Below are 9089 nucleotides of genomic sequence, written 5' to 3' on the forward strand. Positions count from 1 at the left end.
TAATCTCTCATACATCAATAATATTCACTCGTATATATACTATACCATCTTATTCTCAATAAATATCATCTGTCCTTGATTCTTACACGGTAGAAATTGGACGTGCATATGTTCATATATGGTTAGCTTAGTAATACTGTAAACAGCCAGAGATTTGAAGACATGTTTGCCTGAGATTCGAAAGCAAACTTTTGCGAGTGAGATTAAGTCACCCTGCAAGCTTCAAAGAGTTGAACTGTATAATTGATGTTTTACATGTTAGACATGGAGGCTTCAGTTTGTTGGGTTCTAAACTTCTACTTGTCTGTATTCTTTTGGCAGCGCATATTATGATATATAGTATAATAGTAGTAATTTGAGGTTGCCAGCCACTGGTAATTTGCTTCTCTTATCTCATGTCATAGAAAATAGATATAGATCGAGCCCGTGCGTTTTGGCATGACTATCTTTTTGGTGCTAAACGGCAGTCTCTCAGAGAACCCAGAAGCTGGAAAAGCAGAGGTTGGAACTTGTAGCTATGAGCTTCACCTATGCTTCATTGGCCTCAGTGTCGTCAGGCCTATTGGTATGAAACTATGAATATTAAAAACGTGCATCACAGATAATAACCTTTTTTTTGGCATGTATATATCAGTGAAGTGGAAGAAAGCTAAGAGCATCTCCAGACTATTATTCAGATCCTACGTGAACACCCAGCGGCTAAAATTGACAGCAAAAGATCCACTTTAACCGAGTAGTTAATTACACTAGTTAATTAAACTTTTTTTGGTCAATACTAGTTAATGAAACTTGTAATTGACATTTAGGTCGTTTTTCACTCTTATCTTTATCGATAATTCTCATTTTTATTTTCCTATTTTCCTTTTGATGAATGATTTATATATCATTTCGTTTCTGCAGACTTTTGATCTTGAATCAGTTGAATGTGAATGTCGAAAGGAACCCTTTTTCGGGTGCGGGATGAGGAAGATATATAGCACAGTCACCTTCAAGTTTATGCTTCAACGAAAATGTGATTTCTTTAGCACTATTTTGCAAGTTTATGCAAAATAACAAATTTCTCCCAAATTGTTCTGGGTAAATGGTGTGATATGTATATGATCTGAATTAGTGTAATTAAATAAGCAGTTCATTGGGTGTCGATAATGGAAGTACAATTGAAGTGGCTATTAAATCGTATTTTTCGAGTAATGGGCATGTCTACATTTATATATGATCTTTGATTTGTACTTCTAGTTTTAATAATCCAGTTTCGTTAGTACGATATTTTATAGTTAGGTTAATATTATCTCCATAAGGGGAGGCTTGTTTTGGTTTCCTAGCTAGCTAGCTCAGCTCAATTTATGTTGCCATGTTTCTAATCTCTTATTTTATTACTATGTACATGACGAGAACACCCAGTCGACTAGTCTTTTGAAAAAGCACCCTTGATATCTACTAAATGATGTTAATATTGACTTGCAACACTTTCTCATATCAAGCAATTACGTACATGGTTAACTCAACATCGATCCGACCTCTCCCAATGAAAACCCTAGCTTTGATCTCAATCGGCCGTTAGCAATGAGTACGCTCTCTCTAACCAGTGGGCCGCGTTTCTCCTCTAGCCATGAATTGAAGTCGATCTTCTCGATAAGCCATGATTGTCAAGCACCTCGATCTCAATGGAGAGTACGTTATCTAATGGCGGGTCTCTTTCTCCTGGGTCTACTGTCCATATTTGCGCTCCTAAGTGTCGCGGGATCGAGGTTGCAGGAGTGTTGACATACACCTCGGCAACAGAGAATCCCATTGGCGGCTGGAGTAAGTATCTAGGGTTTCACTCTTATTCCTTACATTTCGATCGTCAGCCCGGTTTGAGTTTGTCATATATTGGATTTCAAGTTTTCATTTTACATGACAACTAACAAGTCTTCTGCAGCAGTTTATCCAAAACCAAATTTGTTGTCAAAAGACAGCTTGTTTAGAACGTACACTATAATCTATTGGGGCTTATTATTCGACAAAAAATAAAATCAATATACATTTAATCAAGAACAAAGCATTAGGCATATATATATATATATATATAGTCTATATCCAGAGTGAAGTTCCAATTTTGGCATACTTTTCGGTCAATTTTTTTCACCATAAGCGATTCAATATTTAGGTATGCTATTCAAGATCATCTATACAAAATTTCATCTAATTCGGACATCGTTAAGGTATTGAAACTACATTAAATCAATGAATGAATTAAAACTGTTCAACGTGAACCGTTCATGTAAATTTCAATTTTGAAAGCTCAAACCATTGTTAAATTAGATGAAACTTCGTAGACATGATCTTGAATAACATACCTAAATATTGAATCATCTATGGTGAAAACATTTGACCGAAAAGTGTGACAAAATTAGAAATTCACTCTGAAATTATAGAGTGAAGTTCCAATTTTGGCACACTTTTCGGTCAAATTTTTTCACCATAAACGATTCAATATTTATGTATGCTATTCAAGATCATCTCTACAAAATTTCATCTAATTCGAACATCGTTAAGGTATTGAAATTAGATTAAATCAATGAATGAATTAAAACTGTTCAACGTGAACCGTTCGGGTAAATCTCAATTTTAAAAGCTCAAACCATTGTTAATTAGATGAAACTTCGTAGAGATGATCTTGAATAACATACCTAAATATTGAATCGCTTATGGTGAAAAAAATATATATATATATATATATATATATATATATATATATATATATATATATATATATATATATATATACTCCTATCTGCCATATATGAAAGATCTAGTATCTAGTGTTTGAAATCGTTAAAAATGGGGCAAACCACATCGAGTGTGAAAGTGAAAAAGAAAGTCCTCCACCAGCCAATATCATATCTAGATTAGTTGCGTTGATATCAGTTAATTATAGATTTATTATGTACTTTGAAAGTAATCTCCATGATTCCCTATATTTCTGCTTCAATGCTCGTGTTGTTTAATAACAAATGAGGTCCTTCTTCATTGTCATTGGACGGTTTAGTACTAGTCATTGAAGTAAGTAGCCAGCCATCTTCAGGCTTAGTTTTCTTTCACAAGGACCAAGTGCTCTTTGTCTACTTTTCCAAATGCCGCATGTTGAGAATTTATTCCCCTTCTATTCGAAACCTTACGAGTTAACTATATAAAGCATCTATGTATCTTATGATGTTTGGCATAATTATAATATATGTTATTACGTATCATATACAAAATGTTCTAAAAAGCGGCTGCCTAGACCTCCTAGACGCTAAGAGGTAGATCACCGTCACGTTTTTTGCCTATTCGGTCATCCGTAGCGTTCGAGGGATTTGGTGGTTCTGAGAGGTCCACCTCATTTTTAGGCGGTCAGTGGCGGTCAAAATCAGTGGACTTTTAGAAAAAAAATTCAAACGCAGTGGAAGTAATAGAACTCCATGATGAAGATTTTATTTCGAATAATAATAAAGAAGATGAGGAAGGAGAAATTGGTATTGAGTTTGAGTATGATACTGAAGAATTTAGTGACGGATTTGAAGAAGAATAATTTGAGATTTAGTCTTGTATTTATTTTAAAATATACATTTTATTTTAATATTTTTGTACGGACTTTAAACTTGAGTAATTTTGAGTTTATACTATTTTAAAAATTAATATTGAGCATTATTATATATTTTAATTATATAACTAGTTTAAATACATGTATAAAAAAAACTTAATAATTCGAATCCGTTTAGGTGCTGCCTAGCTTTTTAAGCGCTAAGAGGTAGCTGTCCACCTGCATACCGCCTAGCGCGTTTTCAAACCTTATATATACAAGATCATATCACCGTGCAATGAGTTATGAGTGCATTTTCAACTGTAACATGTTTATGGATACTTCTTAATTCTGATGTATCTCTCTGGATCTTCTGCGCATCATCTCAAACTGCTGGTTTGAGTATCTGATTGTCTGTGTTGTCTGCCTTTTTTCATTTATTGATGATAGGTCTCTTAACATGTCATTTATTTTGAGACTTTTGGTATACAAATGGCACGTATATAAATTCGGAAAAATATAGTTATACACAATCTGAATTTCATAGTTTTATGTGGTATAAAACTATAAACTATAAATTGTGTTAAATTCTTGTTTAAGAAAATTGCGGATATTGAGTTTTTAGTTCAATTCATTTTTTTTGATTTAATCCTTGTCACTAAAATCTTTCTTTTGTAGTGTTTGCATTTTTAGTTTTAATCCTTGAGTTCAATAAAAATTATATTTAACAAAAAAAAATGATGAAGAATTAGCAAGCAGAATGATAAGCAAATGGCAGGTACCATATCACATATGATATGGAAAAAACTAACTGTAATTGTATATTTAGTTGTTCAATGACTCCCTCTAACTTTAACTTTGGGTCTAGAAAACGAACCAGTTAACAGAAAAATGAAAGACTCCTAGGAGTCCCAGACTACTTCCAACTCTAAGCTCAAATTTCTACTAGATAACCATAATTATTGGTTGGCATATGAAGTACTCTCAGTCACAGGCCATAGCTGAAGAGCCAGGTTAGGCTGCTGATTGTCCGCCAAGAAAAAGGACAGCAAAGATTGATCAATAGGCTCCTTTTGGTACCATTTACTACTACTACTACTAGTAGCTCTTTCATTGGCAGAACATATTGCACTGTACCAATCAGGCATTACTCCCATATCCCCAGGTTGCTGCTGTTCATTCTTCCCCAGATACTTGCAGCTGATTTCATTCAGCTGCTGCTCTTTCCTCAGAAATGTACTGTTACTGATCAACTGCTGATAACTGTCACCAAGCTGTTGGTCTTTGTTCAGAAATGTACTGCTCCACCATTGGGGATTGACCTCACCAATAGTCCTCATACATGTACTTTTCCCCAATAGAAAAGAAACTTCATCAAGTTGTTGTTCTTTGTTCATGGAGGTAGTGTTTCCCTGTTTGAAATTACCCTCATGAAGCACCTGCAGTTCTTTGCTCATAATTATATTGCTTCCCATTTGGAGATTACCACGATCAAGCTGTGGTTCTTTGCACAGAAATGAAGTCTTTCCCATTAGAATAGTGCCCTGATCAAACTGTTGTTCTGTTCTCAAGTAAGTACTATTCCCAGATTGGAAATTAATCAAATTACCTTCCTCAAGTTGGTCTTTGCTCATGAATGTCCTGTTTCCCAATTGGAAGTTTCCTTCCTCAAGCTGTTTCTCTTTCCAGAAACATTTACTACTCCCCAAGTGATAGTTTTCCGCATCAAGCTGTTGCTCTTCCCTGAAAAATGTACCATTCCCCAGCAGAATGTTACCTCCATTAAGCTGTTGCTCTTTCCTAAAAAATGTATTGTTATCCAGCGGAAAGTTACTATCGGCAAGATGTTCTTCTTCCCTCCGAAATGTACTGCTACCCCATTGAGCACTCTGCTCATTACACAGTTGTTCTTTTCTCATTGATGTACTGTTCCAAAATTGACAGTTGACGTCTCCAAGCTGTTGTTCATTTCTCATAAATGTAGCACCATCACCAAGCATTTCCAGAAAGCTACAACTTTCTTGCTGATTCTGTTCTGCACTCTGCTGGCTCCATTGAAGCTCCTGACCTGTCAGTGCAGGTTTAGCTGCATTGTTGTTGTTCAGCTGCGAGCCGAAGTCCTGCCAGGAGGTTGATGCTTCACTCAAATTTGATAACATTGCAGATGAAGAGCGCAATGAAGATGATGATGGCTTCAAATAGGTACTTCTTCCAGCCATGATCTCTAGTAAACTCGACTGGTTGGATGATCCGGGACTAGACAACTGAGCTGGCTGAAGCTGCTGGTCTTCCTGGCGACTAGTATTGGCCAACTCATTCACAGCCCAAGAGAGTATGCCACTGTTTGAAGTCCCAGTAGTGCTAGGCAACTGATGAGCTTGCTGAAACTGCCGCGGGTTGTCTAGGGGGTTAGGCTTGCCCAACATGTCCACAGCCCTGAACTTCATGTCACTGCTTGAAGTCCCAGGACTGCTGAAATCTCTAACAACACGGATATGGGACTCCAACCGAACATTACTGTTAAGGTTTCGAGCATAAGTCCTAGAATCTGTATCACCAGTCCCTACGAGTTCCATGTTTTGATTTAGATCAACAACCATCTTCCCCTTGTCACGATAGTTCTGAACCATGCCAGACTGGGATGTGCTAGGAGGATTACTGTTTCTCCTGTTAGCACTATCATTGCTTCTTGCATTTTCCTTGTCACGATAGTTCTGAACCATGCCAGACTGGGATGTGCTAGGAGGATTACTGTTTCTCCTGTTAGCACTATCATTGCTTCTTGCATTTCCTTGTGCTGAATCATCAACATGAAAATAAGAAGCATTTGAATTACTGTTGAGTAAGTGGTGTGGTGAACTGCGATGCATTTGACCTTTGTTACCATCGAGAAGGTGACCGGGTACCTCTGCCGCTGGCAAAGCTAGGACTGGTAGTGCATGATGAGCCATGTAAGTTTGGCTCTGTATTGGAGGAGTGGCTTCAGGCCGGCTAGTTTGTGCCAACTTATTTTCAGCCATCCTTCGAGCCATTGGCCCCAAATCCTTAGCAAAGCGCATTAGACTTCCTGTATATCCATAATCACCATTATAAACCTACAAAACAGATAGGTTGGATAGATGTAAGAACTATGAATACTAGTGTGGTTAGCGGGGTGGTAATAAAGAAGTTAGAAGAAACAAAGATGGAACAAAATGCATGTCAAATGTAACTCTAGTTTTCTTCGAAGAACATTTCGGTTTTATTTTTTTATTCAATTAGGAAGTGGGATTCATTATCTACCAGGCTAAAAAGTATTGAAAATTTGATGGACCATAAACACTTACACAATGAAGTGTTCTTGCAGAATCAGGGATAACTGATAACATAGACTTATCTCCACCAGAAAGCCTATAGGATCCTCGCCGCTCAGTATCCCATAAGTTTGAGTTCATTCCTGTGAAAAGCAAATGAGATTAAAGCATCAGCTTCCTTAATGTAACATATATCATACATGTTTGGAGATGAAAATTCATTTAAATATCACGACTCTAATTATCCTCTAAACTGTTAAACGATGACAACAAGTTCAATAAGAACACCAGTTGCTCAGTAATCAGCATTCATCAAAGTCATGATGAGTCGAGATTCAAAATCATGTCACTTGTATATATCCTTTGAACATCATAATATAAATTCCAACATATGAAAGATTTTTGAAAGAACAGTGTTTCAAGATCAACTGATCAGTTTTTATCGGGAGAGTTTGCATTATATAAGCCTGCTTGACCTTTAATTCTGACATATGGGTGACGCGAGGAACTTGGTCTACCTACTGGACGACAAACTCTTCTATGCGAACCTCTTCCTTGATTTTGCGGCTTCCTACCAGGACCTCTTTTTGTCAGTAAGAATTGTAACTGAAACTGTTCCGGATCAGCTCTCAGAGATTGAAAAAGCTGCTTTGCTAGCTCTTGTATAGCTCGAGCCTGGAAGGGTTTAGGGTTTAGCATTGACAAATAAAACAATGAGATCAGATTGGTCATTTATGCACAAAGAATATGCAACTCAAGTAAGAAGTAGCTGACCTCTTGGTAAAAAACAGTGGTCGATGCATTGAAGTGCATTGCATTGGCGGATACGAGATTGACATCGTACTGTTAAGTTCAAAAGGAATGAAACAATCACGTGAAGTGTTCATACATTTTTCAAGGAAAGCAAGTAAAAATTCTATTTGCGAGTGAACCTCAAATTGTTCTAAGCTTGTATAGTTTCCTTCCTGAAGTTTTGCCCTTATGGTTCCAAAATCCATCGGCTCTTTAATAATCTTGTGATAAGTCCAAACCTTCAAAAGCAAGTAATATATATCATCATTTTGAATTAGAGAGGAATAACACATCTGAAAGTAAGAACTTGAAAACCTTGTATAACTAACCTCTTGAGGGTTAACAGGCTTCGCAAATAAGTTGCATGTGTCTCTCCTACTTCAAGCAAAGTGATAAAGATAAGAACCTTAAAAATATCCAAGTTCTTAAATGGTGTTGTACTAAGCATTGTATGTGCACCTTTGAAGTATGTCAAGGATAAACTCGAGTATTCGAGTCTCCGGGTCCTCCTGTATATATGATAGATATGCAGATTCATCTGATAGATACAAGTTACAAGTTAGAAATGTACAATCAATAACCCAGTTCACACATTTTAGAAATCTTAACGAGGAGGGTGTTACAAGTTGCATCCACTTTAGCTCAAACCTATCACCTATGCTAAGTAACAAGCTCACCATCGCATATTGAATAATCTTCATCTTTGGTGTCTTCACTATCCTGCATAGAATATAGGAAATTATAAACAAAGTACCATTCATAAACTAGAGACTCAATTTAGAGTGAGGAAAGAGCAGAAGAACCTGAGGAGATGATAGGCCAACATCTTCAAGCCTTTTTCGCTTGCGGCCCCTCTTGCTGGTAGAAGATCCTCTTCTAACTTGAGTCTCATTCTGTCTAACATTGTTATTGTCTAAAGTGCATGCTTTGTTCCTCTTTTCTTCCTCTAATGCCGAAATTCGGGCACTCTTCCTCCTTATTACCTCACCTCCACTTCTTTCGAAATTTTTCACCCCTGTATTGTATACATTTTGGTTTCAAGGCATCAGCTTCGGTAATAAGTTTTATTACTGCCGTCATTAACCATAGTAGAAGTGTTAAAGAAGATGTGAAAGTAAAATGAAAGAAAACCACCTGACATGATTCCTGAAGTAAATTTCAAAAGAGCCAAACTCCTGTCTAAATGAGCTGAATGAAAGTAAGAGATGAGAAACAGATTAAAACTAAGCGGATCTGCAAATGCACGTACAATTTTCAGTCGCAATGAATGAAATTACAGCTCATTACTTGTTCATCTCATTAACTTTACCAGTTCTGCCACCAAATGAAGGTATCATAGTATCAAAGCTGTCCATATTTCCATTTCTTCATAATACAATAATGAGCACAACCGTCTTTTCTCCGGATTAAATGCTTCTCTGGACTTCAGAAATCTCCTTTTCTTTTTGTGAAAACATTTT

The sequence above is a fragment of the Argentina anserina genome, chromosome 3 (assembly GCF_933775445.1).
Source record: "Argentina anserina chromosome 3, drPotAnse1.1, whole genome shotgun sequence".
Taxonomy (NCBI): Eukaryota; Viridiplantae; Streptophyta; class Magnoliopsida; order Rosales; family Rosaceae; genus Argentina; species Argentina anserina.